Genomic DNA, 5,599 nt, shown 5'->3' on the forward strand with positions numbered 1-5,599 from the left:
AACCTTGATGCCTCTGAAATACAACATAGAAGTATCAGAGACTCTATCGAGCATAATCGCACTCGATAACGCAACCCTACTCAGTCTCCGATACCCAGGGATTCTTACTTGGGTTGCCCACTGACCCGGTGTCTTCAGTAGTACGGGCCCAATACTACCAACTACACCGCATCAGCATTTACCCCAAGTCCTCCTCCCCAAACCCCGGATCATGAGTACTCTATTCTTGCCATGCACTAGCTACCCACTCGCTCTCAAAGCACCTCATAGAAGCAGATTTCCCTAGACTAAAGCATCACAAATCAGGCCACTCTACTCCTAATATGAATACCTAGTCTACTAGCATGCGTATCATATCATATCATATCTCATAACACAAATTGTAAGAGTATTTTGGCGATGATACCGTCGGGCGCTGGCTGACCGTACACATTTCTTCTCCTTGGTTGTTTCGAAACCTCTTATCAAAAAAAAATTATTAATAAAAAGATTTTCTCAAATCCCTGGTTTGAGTTCAGTTACGCCCGAAGGTGTATCCGAATCCCTCAAACCAAGGCTCTGATACCAACTTGTAACGAAGTAAATTTTAAAACCAATTTTTCATTTTTGTAAACATCAGAAACATCGATTAATATTTCAAATTCAAACGTGAACAATATTGTCACAACAAAATACATCCCAATGATCATAAAATAGTTTTTCCCCGACAATGTGTACGATCACACCAGCGCCTTCCCACAGTCCTCGCTAGTACCTGAAACACATAACACAACAACTGTAAGCATAAATGCTTAGTGAGTTCCCCAAAATACAACTTACACACATATGCCTTTCCAAACCCTGACCTTCCGGTCCATGTGTCTCAGGCGACTTCCGTCCTGACTAGGTAAACCTTCCGGTCCTACCCACGTCAACCTTACGGTCCACATCACAACGCCTTCCGACCCATAACATATTCACCTTCCGTCCCATAACCTAATGCCTTCCGGCCCATATCAACCATATCATACATGGCACATATAACGATTAACTTATCACACATAATACATATATCTCATATCATATCCGACCTTCCGGTCACACAGTCAAACGCTTCCGGGTACAGTATAGTGAGAAGACTCACCTCGTGGAAAGTCTAAGATCTCGCGTCCTCGCTATCACCGAATCCCAATGACGACTCTACCTCGCCTAAACATAAAAATATCATTTAATACTCAAAGTCTTCCACCTCTAAAACTTTACCCCTTTATCATCATTCCTCAGAGGGTAAAAGACCATTTTACCCTTCCTTGACCTAAAGTCCTCATGTTGACCAAAACCCTAAAAGTCAATAAAAGTCAACCCTAGATGTATGCGGGGCGTACATCGCAAATCCCGTGGATCGGGGTCTCCACCCAATACGCTGCGCGTACTGGAAGTTACGCCCAGCGTAACCATCAAAATCCAACACTCTTCATTTCTGGTCTTAATCGATTAAGCCATTACTCCAACTTCTAGATCCGACTCTTTTAGTGTGTCTAAACCCACAAAGTCGAGACCTTTAAGCCTTGGCATGGCTGTAAAGGCTCCAACATCACATAACAACATTCTAATCCAACTCAAGGACCTAGATCTCATGCATGGTGCAATATCCACATCCAAGATTCCATTTTTATGAGTCTAGAACTCCAATAGATCAGAAATATGAAGTATCTAAGCTTATGGAGGCCATTTGCACAAAAAGTCTCCACCTTTGGGACTTAAACCCTAGAAAATGATACCTTAAGCATATAACATGAACCAAGTGACAAGATCCAAACTTTTTACCTGATAATGAAGCTTTAACCCTTGCAAAGCTCAGATCTACACTTGAGCACCACTTCTAGCCTTTCCAATGAGCTCTTCTTCTCCTTTGCAACCTTGTAATGGCACTACCAAGCTTAGAATACATACACAATGGCTAAAGAACGAATGCACACACTTTTTAGGGTTTCACTCTGAGGGATGGTGGCTGAGAAGTCCAGCCACACATTCCTTTTATAGCCCTCCAAAGGAAATTAGGGTTTTAGATCTGTATAAGTTACGTCGGGCGTAACCTTGGGTACGCCCCGCGTACCTGAGGGTGAACGCGTCCAAAATGAGGCGCGCGAGTACGTGCAGTGTACACCTTGTACCACCAGCGTACTCGCCTACCATGAAAACCCTAAATTAACAACTTAACCAAGATGCAAGGCCAAAAGAAGAATACCTGGATTTCGGGCTGTTACATATATGTTTGTGTATATATATATATATTCAACTCTTACCCCACCCCGTCGATCCTCACAGCAAGACTATCCATACTCTTAGACCTTAAATTTTACCTCTTACTTAACCCATACTCTCGGATCTAGTCATGCTCTTGGATTAATAATTGTGCCTATTCCATACTCTCGGATTAGGAACAAGTGTCTATGTGTAAATCCATACTCTCGGATTAATGATGAATAACTATGTCCTGTCGATACTCTCGGACTAAGGACGTCTTGCTATGTCTTAATCCATACTCCCAGACTAATGACATTTGACTGTGTCCAGTCCATACTCTCGGACTAGGGACAATGGCTATGTCTAATCCATGCTCCCGGATCAATGACATATATTAATGATCTATTCTTGGAGTATAACTCACTCGTACTCGTAAAAAGATACTACCCAATCTTAATTTCGGTTTACTCTTTATCCCAAATTATTACATATAATCAGGTGTGTTCTTTAACACGTATTTTAGGCAACATCAAATAACTCGCACATAAACATATATTTAATACTTTAATCAATACTTGTATTAAAATCATATTCAAGAAAGGGACTATGCGCTCACTTGGTAAGGTGGTGACTCGGCACTTGAACTACACTTCGTTACTCTCAACATAATTTTCCTCGGACAAAACCTAGTATCATTACCACTAGAGTTAGTCTAATATTCGCCGAGACTAATTAATAGTCTGGCTATTATTACTATTATAGAAACATTAAACAATACTTATATAACCCATAATAATAGGCCAAATACTCCTTATAAGGTCCTAATAACATTACTATATTGAAACATAAGATATACTAAAGATAGGGTAGGCATAGCTCACTTACAGCGGGTTTTCTCGAAACCTGGGCTTCACTGGAGCAACGTTTCCGAGCCGAAAGGCTCTTTTCTTGGGACTTTGGGAGCCTCGGGGCTTCCTTCGGGTGCTAGGGGGTTTACCTAGACTTTAGGGGGCTTAAGGGAGGCTAGAGAGAGAAACTAGAGAGAGAAAGAAGGGTTTGAAGGTGTGAGGAAGTGAGGGAGCCCGACACCTCTATTTATAGGGGTGCTAACTGATGGAATCGCCGAGTAGGAGGACCTACTCGCCAATTTGGGGCATGTGGCAGCCTTCTGGTGGTGCCACGTGTCCAATTCTGGTGGTGCCACGTCACCCCTTTATCGCGTATCAGCCTTCAAACTTAGAAAAATCATAACTCTCGCATACGAGCTCCATTTTTGACATTTTTTTTCAACTCGTAGGTAAAATCAAGATCTACAACTTTCTTTTAGACTCCGTTGGCTAATTCTCAACCGATCTTAAATTTAACAGTAGGAGGTGTTTAGACTGTTAAACGACCGCGAAGAATTCATAACTCTTTCATACGGACTCCATTTTCATCTGTCTTTTTGTCTTTGAGTTCCTATTAATGAGATATTCAACTCTCATTTAGGTCGCGTAAGCCAAAAACCGCTCGAACTAAAATTTGTGTTTCAGGTCATGCACTGCTAAGCCAAATCTTAGAAAATTCATAACTTCCTCATACGAAGTCAGATTTGGGTGTTCTTTTTTTGTATGTTCTCGATTTAACATATACTACAACTTTTGTTTAGATCACTAAGGCTAAAATTCTCTCCATCATAAATTCACTATTTACGCTTCCCGGTGTCGTGTCGGTTTTGCCGTAAAACTTCAACGGGCCATAACTTCTTTGTTATAACTCGGATTTCGGCGTTCTTTATATGTACGAAAACCTTGAGAAATATTCTACAACTTGGTTAAGATTATTTATTATAAATAATCTTTTTCCGAAAATTTGTTTTCGACACTTATTGCCTCTAAATTGACAAGCCCGGATCTACGGGCGTTACATAAACCAACCATTTATGAAAAGTTACTAATTTTTTGAAGTATAACTATCACCATGATTAACATGTAAATACACATAAAAATCTTAATAGACATATATTGTTATTTCATAATAATAATAATAATAATAATAATAATAATAATAATAATAATAATGATTTATTCACATGTGAATTATTACATGGTATATTCATATATGAATATACCATATAATATTCAAATGTGAATATTACATGTATATTAATATGTGAATGTTACAGGATATATTCATTTGTAAATATTACATGATATATTCATATCTTGATGTTTATTACTTACACACAAGGTTTTGATTTAAGAAGAGAAATTGTTCTGATTTTTGAAACCTTATGGAAGTTTATGTTATTTAATTTTGTTCTTTGATTTTGTGATTTTAAACCACTTTGTTGTTTGTTTTCATCATTTTCAGGTCTTCTTTCAAGAAACAATGAGAATCTCAAGAAACCAATTTATGTTTTTTTTTGTCATTTGGGTTTTTTTTGTTTAATTTACATTTATCCTTTTAAATATTTGAAGAAACAGTGCACCTATCAAGGATAAAAAAACAACTATTATAATTTTTATTGTCACAAAAAGTGAATTTTTAGTATGTGGTTTAATTGGTTCCCATGGATTTCTTAAGCCATGTTAATTGTAATTCTTGATGTGAATAATTGGAAGGTTGAGTCTGCAAGTCATTTATTGGTGCAGGTCTTACTTGTATGAGAGATTTTACGGTAGCTAGATTGATCGATTTTGCCCACAAAGCCTGCAAGTTCGGTATCTACATTTTTTTGAAAATTAATTACACAAAAAAGTGATTGTTAACTCTATTTTAGTTTTAGGGATGTACAATTTAACAAGGAAGAATGTTTCAAATATTTAAAGGTTAATCTACAAAAACTAGCTTTTTACTCTTTGTTAAATGAATAGATGATTATTTTATTAATATACATGACTATTATATGTAAAGCTATTGATGAATTGAGTTTTGGTCGTGAATAAGGAAACTGGAAAAAGGTTTTTTTTTTCTTCAGAAAAGTAAACAAAATTTAAAAACTATGTAGTTTTGCCATGAATAAGGAAACACATGGAAAAGGTAATTTTTTTTCGTCAGAAAAGTAAATAAATTATCAAAACTATGTAGTTTTGTAACATTCTACTTATTTAATAAATAAATAGATACATATTGATGATCGAATAGTCACACTAAACCTATATTATTTAGTGGATTGTTGGTTTTAAGGAGCCGAATCTTATAAATTGGATTATTCAGGGGCTAAAGTGTAATTTTGGGACTTGTTTCGCAAAGGATTTTGGAAGTCATGGGTTGTTTGGTATTATTGGGACTTAATATGTAAGGATTTATGGAGGCAGGGCTGATTGGTAACAAATTCGGACTTGATTTGTAAAGGGTTTCAGGAAGCAGGGTTTAAAGGGTAAGATACGGA

Source organism: Lactuca saligna, chromosome 7 (genome assembly GCF_052625555.1).
Source record: "Lactuca saligna cultivar CGN05327 chromosome 7, ASM5262555v1, whole genome shotgun sequence".
NCBI classification, from domain to species: domain Eukaryota; kingdom Viridiplantae; phylum Streptophyta; class Magnoliopsida; order Asterales; family Asteraceae; genus Lactuca; species Lactuca saligna.